The sequence below is a fragment of the Thalia democratica genome, chromosome 3 (genome assembly GCF_965202585.1).
Source record: "Thalia democratica chromosome 3, ktThaDemo2.hap1.1, whole genome shotgun sequence".
Lineage (NCBI taxonomy): Eukaryota > Metazoa > Chordata > Thaliacea > Salpida > Salpidae > Thalia > Thalia democratica.
Genome location: NC_139167.1, coordinates 54,011,796 through 54,026,841, shown reverse-complemented (window position 1 = coordinate 54,026,841; position 15,046 = coordinate 54,011,796).

Sequence of the window (15,046 nt, the reverse complement as noted above, 5' to 3'; positions counted from 1 at the left end):
GACGTCTGATTTTGTAGTACCTATAATGTTAAAAAAAAAACCAAATAATAATACTTTTCATTATTTTATTATACTTTATTTAAGAAATATAAGAACTAACTAATTAATTAAAAAATTTTTTTTAAATATGTTAGAAATAAAGTTTTATGTATTTAGTTTTCTTAATTTACAATAAACATTTACTTAAACAATTTATACTTCCACATATCTTATTCTGAACGTTTTAATGATGTTCTAAGAATTTTAGCACAGTTCAACGTGTTTGTATGTGCACATTTACAAAAGTATTAAAAGTTCTTTTTATAGTAATTAATACTTTTCGTTTTGTTTTTTTACTAAAAATTTATAACATTTTAAAAAACGAGCATTCATGTAAGCATAAGAAAGGGCTTTGATATGCAAACAATTTTGTACCTTATTACTCAATCTGCAACTTAGTATCGAAAAATTCAGCGAAAGTGTTACACCCTCCGCTACGAAGTTTTTTGAAACATTTTTAGCGTACAACTTCAAACACTTACTTTCTTACGACCCTTGCAAAACTGTTGTGCAGTCGTATAATATATTTTTACTTTTTCTTTGATCAGCTTTGTCAGGGTTTTTCTGCTGTCACAACTTAATCATTTTTAGGTAAGTTTTTAGACATTTTAGGTTTTATTATACTATTGATTTAATTTTGTTTGACAACAAATTTTAGACTGCGTTGTTTGAATTTTTTTAACAATTATATATAGATTTTTTATCTACATAACTAATAGTTACTAATATACATACTAATTGTATGAAATTTTCATTTAAGAGCTAAATAAACTATGGAGAAATCGGGCTTGTCAAGTAGAGTTTTCTATCTCTGAAATTTTTTAGATCTTCTTTATCTTATACACAGAAAACATATTTCAATAAATGTTTTTATAAAAATTTTCAAACATGCATTTGATAAATTGTAAATAGTATTGCTAAATTAATTATTATTTAGTTATGTTTTTGATGTAGCACGTAAATTTTGATTTATAACATTACCACTGAATAAACTAATGAGTTTATGTAATAGTTTATATTTTAATTGTTTAAATCCGAAGCTTCTTAAGCACCTTGGTTATAAACAGCTCACGCAGTTTTATTTTTTAAATATTTTACAACTACCAACAAGGATATTTAACTAAATTTAACTCAGTAAAATTTGCCAGTTAAGTATTTCAATTTAACCTTTCTGGCTAAACTATACAGTAGTAAGTAAATGATAAGCTATTGGGATAATAGTTTTATATCTTTAAGAATAAAGCATATAACAACAACAAAATTAATTTTTTATAAGTTATTTTCCGTACAGTTTTTATAATACTATTTTTATCATTATTTTAACACTTTTTTAAATAATTATTATAACATTTTTGCTTGGATTTTAATATTAGCGATTTTAAAAATAATAAACATGGACACCAAAAGTTCTTTTTTTTTTTGTAAGTTTTTAAAGGGACTTGTTTTTTAAGTAAATATGGTTAGACAAATTTTACTTATAAAAATTAAAAATGTCATATTTAGGACATTTTTTTAGCAAAAAAAAGTTAACTTGACTGACTCATTTGCTTTGTTTTTTTAGAACGTCTAAAGTTATTCTGAGGGAATACAGCCCCTGATGAACTCAGACTATCATAAAATTTAAACATGCCAATTAGTTATGGTAAATGTAAACACGTCAAAAATAAAAACAGCAAAAACTTTGCTTAAAATTAAAATGTCTAATAAAAAGTGGACATGCTACTACAGTAAATTTTTACTCAATAAAACCATAAAACCAAACTGAAAGTTTTTATTAAAAAACAAGTACGAGAACTTAAAAAAGTTAAAAAATAACTGATAAATAACGATGTGCAGGAATATGTATTATTGTACAAAAATTGTTTTAAGAGTTCTAAAATAAAGTAACTTTTATAAAACAATTTAGAGTGAATTATCAATAATTAATACAATATTATTCAAGAATATGGTACAAAACTTTTTTGACAATAAGTGAAACTAACAAACTAACAGTTATTTGTAACCTTTTAAAATAAAATACCTGCATTCTAATTAACTAAAAACAAATGTTAAAAGCTTTACAACAGATTTATTTGTATTGATAACAGCTAAAGAAAAAAATAAACCTTATGCCAGCAACTCGTTATTGAAACGATCGTTAAAAATTTCGATTTAAAACTGTATAGCAGGGTTTCCCAAACTGAGCCAAGTGGCCCCCTTGGGGGCTATGACAGATGTTCAGGAGCCACAGGGAAGAAATGAGGTCATAATTTGAAACTTACGCTAGATATTCTAGAGTTGATGATGAAGAGCAAAAAAGGGTCTTAGGTGTTTTTAATGGTAGTTTGAAGTTATGTTGAAGGGGGCCATGGCCATAGCTTTTTTCAATTCTTCAAAGGGAGCCATTCGAAAACAAAGTTTGGGAAATCCTGGTTTAAAGTTTGTGAAATTAATCATTATGATACATTTGTTTTTTTACAACTTTATGCATTGTTAAACCCAAACGAAAATTTATTAAACCTTTATGTACATAACACTTTTTTTTAAGAGCCTATTAATAAGACCAAATAAAAAGTAAATGTAGCGATGGAAACGGGTCAAATATGCACAAAGACACTTTTGCACGAAGGGTAATTTTTGCATGAGAGTAAAAAAAATAAAATAAAAAATACTATAAGTAAAAAACGAGAAAAGATAAAAGGAAAAATAAGTTACCGACCGAGGGTAAGGGTTAGGGGTTCAGTGATAGTAACAAACAAAAAAGTAATAACTAACAAAAATTGCCAGTAAAATTTAAAAAGAAATTTAATAAATAACAAAATTAGAGTAAAAAAATATAAAAAGAAGAAGAAAAAGTTACCGATCGAGGGTAAGGGTTAGGGGTAACAGTAGTAAAAAAAATAAAAAAATAAATTTTTTTACCTAAAAAAAATAAAACAAACAAAAAACTATTAGAAAAAAATTTAACCCGTGGAAAAGTGTCTTTGTGCAAAAGTGACCCCTCGTGAATAAGCGTCTTCGTGCAAAAGTGACCCTTCGTGCATATTCGACTCTTACCCGTAGCGATATACTCATCAAAAAATGGAAACTACGCCGTATAGTTTAATTGAGCTTAAAATTAATAAAGTATTTAAGATTTTTATATAAATATCAAATATGCGAGATATGTATTTAAAAAAACTCTAGAAATAACCCAAATTTTAGTAATGTTAACATGATCTAAAAGTTTTTAATTAGCCATTAGTTTAACAAAGAAAAACGTGCGTCGTATCAGTAATGTAAGTATTTTGCAATTTTTTGTTATTTTGACATTACAACAAAATATTTTTGTAAAAATACATTATTTACAAAATTTAACTTTGTTTAGTGTTATTATGCTACACCATGTCTTCCTAAAAGTTTACAAGACATTTTCTAGGTTTAAAGCTAATCAAAAAAGAACACTTCATGCATATTAGTATTTTATTGTGGTTAGATCTTTAACTTCAGCGTAAATGTTAACTATTTATCTAGATAGAAAAATAATAAAACTAGTTTAATTAAATTTTTGGTAAAGTTGCGTAAAGTAAAAAAATATTTATATTTCAATATCTATTTGTTATAGTAAAAATAATACATGTAATACAAACAAAACAAAAATGTTCAAAAACATGTTGTTCAAAGATCAATTAAAGTACGTAGAATTTAGTTTCACAAAATAAAGAGTATGATCCTGAATTTCTGGTAATCAAGTTTTTATAAAAAACGCTTTAAAAAAGGCTATGGAAATTAGTTGGTAACCTAATTTGTTTTAAATAATTTTACTTGGTGCTTAATAGGTAAAATAAAATCAAAACAGTTTAGATCGAAGTTTTTTAAATTAGGAATAAATATTTAAAAAAAGTTTTTTTATTCTTAAAATTAAAGTAGCATTTAGTGCAGTGAAACTACTTGTTATAATAATTAAAAAAATTATAAAACAATTTTTCTTATACCCTTCTTAATTTAGCAAAAAAAAAGAATACAGTTTTACTAAACTGTTTGAGAATGACTAACAAAAAAACTTTTAAGTTCTAAAGGTGGTTAAGCAAGAGTAAAATTACCAAAAAAAAAAAAACTGAATGCTAAACTTAATTGAAACCGTTTACCGTACTCATAAATATTGTTTTTTTAATTTTGAACATGTATATAGAAATAATAGACTTTTTTAGGACTTGATTATTTATGTAATTATAAGATAAAAAAGCGTTAACAAACACTTTGCAATACTTTTTTTTTTCAATTTTACTAATTTAAAAACAATTTTTACAACTATTTTTTTATCCATAATGCTTAAATAAGATCATAAAACAGTATTCACAGAAAATTTATATCTTTTAATACTTAAACAATGTTAACTGCATGTATTTTTAATAAAGGTTTTTAGCGATTGTACACTTATAATTATTAAATGAATACCTAAGGAAACAAAGTTTAAACATTTTTTTTAACACTAAAAATTAAATAGAACTTAATTCTAATATATTTTACAAATAATAGTTTTGAATCTTGACTTGACTAAGACTTATTTAACTCAATATTATTAGACTTTATGTGTCTAAGAAAAAAACTAGAAAAGAAATATTTTATAAAAACAATTTTTTCTAATTAAGAAAACAAAATAAATTTAAATTTAACATTTTTTGCATAATATCATTGAAAATATTTTTAGTCAATTACAAATAAAATACATACTAGACGTGCTAACGTTTCCCTTGTTAGTTAAAAAAATTTAAAAAGAAAATAGCTGAAGCCCGAATTTTTACAACAAACATTTGAACTGTCTGTTAGATATAATCAACTTAAGTGCATTGCCTATCTTCTAATGGACCAATATCTAAGTGTCAATGGATGTTTTTCTGGTTAGTGCTACTAAACTTTTGATAATATTAATTTTTATATTAAATTAGACTAAAAAAGGAAGAGTGAGTTCTGATGTTTTTTGCTTAAAAAGGGTCTTTTTTGTTTATAAAAATTAACAAAATTTAGATTTTATCTACATATTTTTGACTAATCCGGACTTAAAATCTTTTATATAAGACAATGCTGTGAGGTAATACTTTTACAGTTCATGTAGAAAAATTTGTAAGCAATCTGATGTTTACAGTAAATGTTTATAGTATGTACCTTATTTCTAATATTACAGATTGCTGTTGTTAATATTTGGTTTTAGTTTTTATTCAAAAAAGCTATAACTTGATTATGTTTAACAAAAAACAGAATGTACAAAATAAAAGTATCTAAATATTTTTCAATAAATTTCAATTAAGGTTTTCAAACAAATTTAACCTAGAACATGATATGTAGTGTGCAAGTTTAAGAAACTTTTTGAAATTTTTTTTATGCCCAACTTCCAATATTTCATACCGACCCTTTTCTATAAATTAAAATTTTCTACAAGCCCAGATCAAGGTTGCCACAAAGTCTGTTAAAGTCAGAAAAAAAAAAGTCAGGAAAAACTTCGAGCTTTAAAAAAAAGGTCAGAGAATTTGATATGGTCATGTTCTTAACAAGAGAGTTTATTATCACTACAAACTGCATTTTGCTAATTATAGTTTATTTAATCAATAAAAAACAATGCTCAAAATATTTTGTTCTAGGACCTGGTGCACAAAGAACCTTTGGGTTATAAGGTTGCACATCACAGATACCTCTTAACGGATATTGTCCTCTTGTCTATGACAAAGTTTTTATCTTTATTTATTGTTTAATGTTTTTTTCTATAAAAAGTTCTTTTGCAATTCATCTTTTTTCAGAGACTAATTGAAATTTTGCAATGAATTAAATCTTTTGAGTCTTTGGTTATAGATTTTGAGTTGGTTATGATTAAGAACTTGATTTTGAAAAGTCAAGAATTTTTTTCTGCTTGATCTTTGGAAATCCTGAAAGATTGATTGAGCATCAATTTATATAAATAAAGACACAGTTTTATGATGTAACTATTTGGTTGTTTTAAAGGCAACAAGAAAAATTTGAATGTAAATGATTGTAAAAATCTAAATAAAAGGTAGGGGATGTTGTGTTACCTTCTAAGGCAGAATATAGTTTTCAACTTGGCAGTATAAAGTTTTAGTAGGATTCTCACCTTTTTTAGCATAATTTGATATTTTTAATTAATCTTTAGTTTTTCATTTTGAAAGCCATAAAATTGATTTTTTCAAAAAAGTTTTCAATGCAAAAGTATGGACCAAAAGTTTTTAATTGTAAACTTTCTTGAAAGTTTAAAAATTCTCTAAAAATCAATCTCCTCCTTCTTTTTGAGCTAGAAACCTCAAATTTTTAGGAAACATTCTTTTTGTAATTTAAAAGTTGTTGTGTTTTTTAAAATGTTGAAAAATAATAGTTTTAGATGATAAAAACAAAAAAAAAAATTGTTTTTTTGATAAAATTTTAATTTAAAAAATTAAAAAAATCTTGCATTTAATTGATATAATAATTAGTAAAAGTTTCACTGTAAAGTTTTAATTATTGGTTTAAAATAAAGGAGAAGATAGATATTTAGTGAACAAGTCATTTTTAGCGCTTTTAGTTTTTCCTTCAATTAGGATCCTATTGAGGTCACCAAATTTGATTTCTTATATCTTAAAAGTTACTTTGGAATTTTGTTCAGAGGTTAAAAACTTCTAGTAGATCAGATTAAATTCTATAATATAACATCAACTTATATAAATCAAGGTGGCCCCTCAACGCTCTAAACTTCTTAGAAATTTTAGTGGGAACCCTGCTGATATCTAGTCCAATAAAAGTTAGATTTTTTATGAATTAATGAAATCTACAATTATTAAATGTGAAGAAATTAAGGTCCATCATTATTTTTTACAAAAATAACCCCATCTTGATAAAAAATTAGTTTTTTTTTAAACTACAAAAACTTATTATGTTTTAAACTTATAACTTTTATAAAAGAGCTAATGTTATATTTGATAAATATTGGATAAAGAATGAAAAAGATAAGTTTAAGTCAACTTTTCACATTGTTATTTTAGTTTATAGCTCCTTACTTAAGATTTTGTTGAACTCACTAACTTAGATAACTTATAACTCAAAAGTTACTTTAAGTTTTGTTAAGCAGCTATAAGTGTCTGAGTGCTTAAAAAAATATTTACAAAATATAGTTGCATTATAAAACATGATTAACCCCAATGATCTGAAAAAAATAGTTTTGACTGGTTTGGCCACTGTGTACTAATATCAGTTAATTTTGTTATAGATACTAGTGAACCTATTAAATTAAGGGGCATAGGGGGGAGGGGTAAAACACTTTTATCACAATTTGATCTATATTATATAGTTTTTAGTAAGCTACAAGATGCTTTTTACCAATTTTATAAATTCAAAATAGCTTTTGAGATATAGCCGGTCAAAGTTGGAAGCAACATTAGGTTCCTTATGGGAGGCACATACTAAAACCTCAAAATAGACTATTTTGCTAAAAATCTGTCTTCTACATTTTTTGAGATAACTACCTCAAATGTTCAGGAAATGTCAGAACAGAATTTCAAAAAATTAAAAAATAAAAATTTTATATTAAAAAAAAACACTTCACTGCAAGTTTACAAGGTAGTTGTAAAGTTCACAAAGTAAAAAAAAATTACTGTAATGAAAGAATAGAAGCATATAATACAGTAGGTGTATACATGTTTTCATTAAAGTAAAATAATTTCTACAGATAATAGTTAATAACAGATAAAATACTTAATATTAAATCCGACATATAGAACTATATAATATTTGTAATAATTATATCTAAAATAAGTAAAGTAAACTAAAATACACATCAAAACAACAAATCATAATTTAAACAAACAACTCACATTAATGGAAAGAATAAGTGATTCAAATTTTACTGTTGTCAATGAATGAACAAAATACATTCATTACATCTAATAATTACGTCACAATATAAATAAGGTTATTTCAACTATTTAATTTGTATTGCAAAGCTTGTTAATTTAGTTTTTATGTTTGTAATCTTTTTTGAACAAAAATAAAACATCAACCATTAGTTAGTGAATCAATAAAGTTTAATAAAACTTAACAACGGTGAAGACAATAAAAGTCACAGAAACTTGATGTAACATGTATATTATTTATTAAATGCTTTTAATATTTATATAATATACATGTTACATCGAGTTTCTGGAGAAAATTTGTCAAAACCATTTGGCAACCCTGTAGAAGATACTTTTTATAGAACAAACCATTTTATCTAATTTTTTAATAACAATCTGTTTTAAAACAAGTTTTAGTACAAAAGTTTAGAACAGTTATTTTTCATGACCAAGTTTTTAAAATTTTTGAAAAATTTACTAACTAACAATGTCAAACTTCTTTATTTTTAAATTAATTTACTAAACTTTCAGGTAACAATCTTTTTAATATAACTTACAACATGTAGTAAGGTATTTTTGAAAAAAAAAAGGAATTTATATAAAAAAAACAACCTTCTTTTATTAGCAACAAAAGCAAGAATTTTAATGTTTTTTCTTGAAGTTGCTAATAATTAAAAAAAAATTATTAACCAATTCATAAAAATATATGTAGAAACAGTTGGAGATAGATTTTTAGTAAAATAGTCTATTTTTATGACTTTGAAGACTATTTATTTTTCATTTAAAATACAAGCCAGCATATGATAACTGTCATTGCTGTATGAAATAGTAGTTAAAAGTGTAACGTACAAGAAAAATATTGTTAGAATTAAACAAAGCAAAGTTGTTTCAAATTCGAAAACTTGGTTAATTTAAAATGTTTTTTCTTTTAACTCGCTTTTAAGATTTATACTAAACAACCTCAATCTTTGATGCAAAAAGTATAAGTAAACAAAGTTTTCTTTTTCTTTTTGTGTAAGTATATAATTAACAAACCAACTTTTCTTTTTCCATGTTAAAGTTTCATTTAAAAAATATATACTTTATATATATTATAATTATTTCTATTACACCCAAAAACATGAAAGAAAAATAATTATTTATTGTAAGTACTATTTTCGTATGAATGCAGCAAGAACATTGATAAGGTACTCACTATATCTTAAAATTAAGTGGGATTAAAGATGTTATGAAAAAATAACACCTTTTGATTTAAAGAAATAAAGTTAATGAATAAATGACATGATTTTGATTAGTGCAAGTATTACACAATTATTTTTTGAAACAATTTAGTAAATCTTAAATAAACTAATATAGATTATAAATTGTTATAATGATTAGATATTAGGTATAGTATAAGTGAAAAAGCTAAAACTTGTCTTAAAACTAAAGTTAAATACTTTGTAAGTACACTATTGTGTGGGTTCAACGTACATACTTTTTTGATGTCCTTACTTTTTCAACATTTTAGGAGTTGTTTATTAAATTTTGTTTTCAATTAATATATTTAATTGCAAATATTCAAAATTTCAAGTTAATAGTTTTTTAGTACAGATCATAGCAAAGCAATTTTGTGGAGTATATAACAAAAACAGTTTATACAGTACTTTTATCTACCAATTTGATGTAGTGAACACAAATAAACACAGTTCCACAGAGTTATTAAGATCAAAAAAGTAACTACTTTTTAAGTTACTTTTGGGTCTTCAAACTCAGTGAAACTGTGTTAAATTGTTTAACACAGAGAAACATATCTTAGTTTAATATATTTAAGTACTGTGTAAATTGAATAAATACATATGTCAGAACAATAAAATAAGACAAACTTTTTTAAATTTTAATTAAGTACTTTAAAGTCTAAAATGATACATATGAATAAGTATAAATTTTAGTCCTCTAAGAATTAAAAATATTTAAAGCAATTAACCATGATCAGATATTATAATAGATTTTTTGACATTTCAAAGTTTTATTCATGATTTTAATAAGTTCTATAAATCTTAAAAAGTTGTTTAGTAAATTAGTTTCAATCATTTTTTCTTACAAATCAATACCCCAAACTCTTAATAGTATATATACTTCTAAAACTACTAATAAAAATGTAGGTAACATTTCTAATGGATTAGATACAAATATCTTTCAATCTGCTGCTACTGATTTTGGTAACTTGACTCAAAGAAAAAACTCATCAAGTCACTTAAATCCTGGTAATTGTATATTTTTTAATTTAGTAATATAGCAAAATGTACATATTTTCCATAAACTAACTTGTTAGATAATAAAAATTTATTATATATTGTATTTATTTCCTTTGGTTGTGTAAAAAAATGTCTGACTTTTTTTAAAAATAATGTTATAGTTTTGTTATAAGAAAATATTTTAGTATAATTTTTTATTCCAATTTTATTTTGACAAATCTTTAAGATTTTTTTTTGCACAGTTCTTTATGACTACAAAAGACAAAGTTATCAAAACAATCTAATGGACAAAGAAAAAATAGTGCCTAATCATAACAGTAATCTCACTGAGATTAACTTGTTAAATCAGCATTTCAATATGAACAATGTTGACAACAGTAAATTCTTCAGCACAAATTATCAAGATGCAAGTAAAAAAACTACCAACGATAGGAATGGTACTCCTATTAAGAGTTCTATGTTTCTTAGCTCACAACTTGAAACAAGTGCCTTGCAGGAAGCATTTAAAAACTCTAGTGCTTGGTCAGAATCAGTGTATTCAAACAGAAACTCCCCGTCGGTCAATTTGGTGCACCAAACTGTAGCTCCGCTTCTGACTCCAAGTATGGGCTTGTCTCAGATTTCACAGACACCGTTTTCTAAAGTTGCCTCTAAAAGTTTCGAGAACAAGATGGAAAAAGAGGCAATTCATAAAAAGATGGTAGAACAGAGTATAAATCAGTATTTGGAAAACCAAAAAATTCAACAAGGTTGGTAAATTAATAATATAATTCTGGCTGTATTTATTTATTTTCTTACAATTCAATAGTGTATTACTTTTTCTAACATTTATTGATAATAGACCAAGTTGTATTAAATTTCAGCTATGTTACTGAGCACAAACAACTCGAGCCTTGGTTCCATTGAAAACCCACTGAATTTGAATAATAACTTGAAAGTTGCTGGTCAAGTCAGTTTTGCAAATCAAATAAGTAATGCTGGTACAGCTCATCACCCAATTGTTAATCATGGTTTGAATGTTCCCCAAACATCTATGAGCAACATGAACTTTAATAACTGTGCAGCCACAAGTATCCCACTATCTCAGCCATCTACCACAGGTAACCTAAGTAAGAAATAAATTTTATAATGTTTCTAAAAAATACATCTATGTCAAGTTATATTTAAATAAGTTCATATAGTTAAAAAAGCGCTCTGCTGTAACTTAGTTTGGTAAGTTTATTTTTAGGTTTATTAATTTAGGCATTTATAAAAATTTTTTTTTAAGTTTTAGTAATTCATTTTTAATTACAGTTTATAGAAAATGTTTTCTTTAAAGAAAATAATTTAAGTTTAAACATGTAGATTTAGTTTATTGTATACTTCTAAAACATAATTATAAAAACTAAATTGTCACTGGTTGTCATCTTACATTTTAAGAATAGTTCTAGTGTTATGATTCAAGCATAATATAAAAAAGAGTTAAGCTTTTTAAATTTTTTCATCAAAAATTTATGATATACAAACAAACTTAAATGAAAAATTGTAAAAATATCTTTTTTTAATGTTTGGTTTTACGCGTTAAGGGACTAGTAAATGAAATTCGGTACATTGCAACTTAAAAACGTTTAATTTTATCTACAAAAGCCACTGAACTTATTTATAGGAACCCATTCAGTTCGTATGAGAATTTAGTTTTTGATCAATAAATTTTGCACAAATAAAAATAGCAGATGTTTTCCTTTTTTCAGAAGCCCTGGTTTCTTTTTATTTACTTGAAACCTTCCATAAGGAGCCTGTTGAATCCTCAAACTTTGATTGCTATATATCGAAAGTTACTTTAAATTTATAAAAACAGTGAAAACAAACTGGTAGGTTGGCTATTAATGTGAAACAGGCTAACTTATAATACCTATGGTGGTCTTATTTTATAATTTAGAAATAGTAATTTGTTCTTTATTAAAAGAATCACTTAAAATTATTGTATCTACTAAATAACTATATGTTTTCTAACTTTACCTTTAATTAAGATATTTTTAAAGTATAGCTGTTCAAAAGTATAGGTTTAATCGTTTACTAACAAAAGATCCTAGTGAAGTAACTTCACTAGAGTATAAATAAAAACAAATTGTACAGTAATCTTCCTTTATTGTACCAACATATGTTTCTGTGTGTTAACGAATTAACACACTTCAACTGGGTTCTGTAAAAAAATAATTACTGTAATGAAAGAATAGAGGCAGAGAATAAAGTAGGTGGTTTTCATTAAAATAAAGTATTTTCTACAGATTATAGTTAATAATAGGTAAAATACTTAATATTAAATCCGACTGTTATGAAACTATATAATATTTGTGATTATTAAGTCTAAAATAAGTAAACTAAAATACACAACAAAACAACAAATCATAATATAAACAAACAACTCACATTAATGGAAAGAATGACTGATTTAAATTTTACTGTTGATAATGAATGAACAAAATACGTTCATAACATCTAATAATTATGTCACAATATAAATGAGGTTAAGGCTATAGGGGGGGGGGGGGTCCAACATTTTTTTTTACTTAAATTAACTTTGGCTTTTATATGAAAGCTTAAAGTACAAACTATAAGCCAGTTTTTATAGAATTCAAAAATATCATTTAACTTTTGAGATGTTTAATTTTTTGTTAAAGTTGTCCAATATAAACGTATGGACCGCAAATTTTTTGGGGTCAATTTTCTTGGAAATTTTAAAATACACTAAAAATCTATCTCCTCCTTCATTTTTCAAGCAATCTTCTTCAAATTTTCAGGATACGTTCCTTATAATAGAAGCAAAAAACGTTACTTTAGAATTTTAGTAATTAAAAAAATAAAAATTTTATCACAAAAATAAAAAAAAGAAAGTGTTTTTTTTTCAAAAAAAACATATTTTTACAAAAAAAAAATTTAATTCCAAAGTAACGTTTTTTTTGTTATTACATGAAGATTAAACTGTGAAAGTTTGAAGAAGATCGCTTGAAAAATGTAGGAGGAGATAGATTTTAAATGAAATAGTCTTTTTACGCTGTTTTAGTTTTCCCTTTCTATAGGGAACCTATTATGCGGCCCGACTTTGACTGGTCATATCTCAAAAAATAATTTGAATTTTTTTAAACAATAAAAAGCATCTTGAAGCTTAGAAAAAACTCTATAAAATAAGATCAACTTGTAAAAAGCATGGTTTACCCCCCCCCCCCCCCCCCCCATGGCCTTAATTCAACTATTTAATTTGTATTGCAAAGTTTGTTAATTTAGTTTTAATTTTGTAATCTATTTTGAACAAAATAAAACATTAACCATTAGTTAGTGTATCAATAAAATTTATTAAAACTTAACAACGGTGAAGACAATAAAAGTTTCATTCATTAACAAAGGTAAAATTTAAATCAGTCATTCTTTCCATTAACGTGAGTTGTTTGTTTATATTATGATATGTTGTTTTGTTGTGTACTTAAGTTTACTTTACTTATTTTAGACTTAATAATCACAAACATTATATAATTTTATAACAGTCGGATTTAATAGTAAGTATTTTACCTATTATTAACTATTATCTGTAGAAAATATTTTATTTTAATGAAAACATGTATATACTTACTGTATAATATGCTTCTATTCTTTCATTACAGTAATTACTTTTTTACAGAACCCAGTTGAAATGTGTTGATTCGTTAACTCACAGAAACATATGTTGGTACAATAAAGGAAGATTACTGTACAATTTTTTTTATTTTTAAAGTATAGATTTCTGCTTCACTAATGGTTGTTTTTCTTTTAGCTGCTATTTCATCTCAGAACCAAGCTACTAAACAAACCATAAACAATTTTACAACAAAACTTGCCGGTGCGCAGCTACCTGCTAGTTTAGAGCTAGCATTTAAGTTAGAGAATCAAGGATTACTAAGTGAAGTCCTTGTTAGTTTAGTCTTGTAAAAATTTTATAGTTATAAAACTAGTTTTTTCTCCATTTATAATTTAATTTTTAGATGAATTATTTTTTTAGTTTTTGTATAACTTTTTACATTGACTTAAATTTGAGCAGTAAATAATATCTTCAAAATATATGTTTTGAAAAAGCGGTCAACAGTCTTAAAAATTAATTATTTGATATTGCTTGAAAATCTGTTTTAGTCCTTATATTGTTTTTGTGTGACAAATTTAATTTGAAAGTATATATAAAACTTTAAAAAGCAACAAAAAATAAATCAATTTTAAGTTAGATTTTGAGTGTGGCCCATGAACAACAGTTTTTTTGAACTTTTTCAAAGTAAGCTATCACTGTATAACTATTATTTTTTCAAATTTACTACAGGAAAAAGGAATTAATAAGATAAATGAAGAAAAGAAGCTGCAGCAACTGGCCAGCACCATGTGGTCAAACAACCCACAGATTGTAAGCAGTCTGATGGCTGCCAACTATAAAATTTTGCCACAGCTCAGTGGTTTGAATATAAGTATGTGTTTGTAAAATAACTAAAATAGTTTTTTCAAGTATGAGTGAAAATTTTAATCTATCACTCTGGTGTGATTAAAACCTCGTCTGTTTATACCAATACTTTTTTAGAAGATTAATTTGATAACACGTTTTAATCAACAAAGTATGTATTTAGAATATTTTTAATAGTATTGTTTTAATTAATAATTTATTTAAACACTAAACTTTATAACTCTTTATTTCTTAATGTTTTTGAGTTGACCTAAAATGCTATCTTAATAAATATAATCTTTAAAAACTCTTAGATGAAAAGAAGCAAATAATAAAGTATGAAAAGACGTTGCTAAAATTACCTCTCAACTTCAGTTGTTTTCCTTCTTACTCCGTGAAAGTGTTTGTTGGGGGTATTCCTTGGGACCTTGATGAAAGTAAATTAACCATTTTCAATCAATTAAAAAAAATTAAACTTGAATTAACAATAAACACTTTTTAAAACT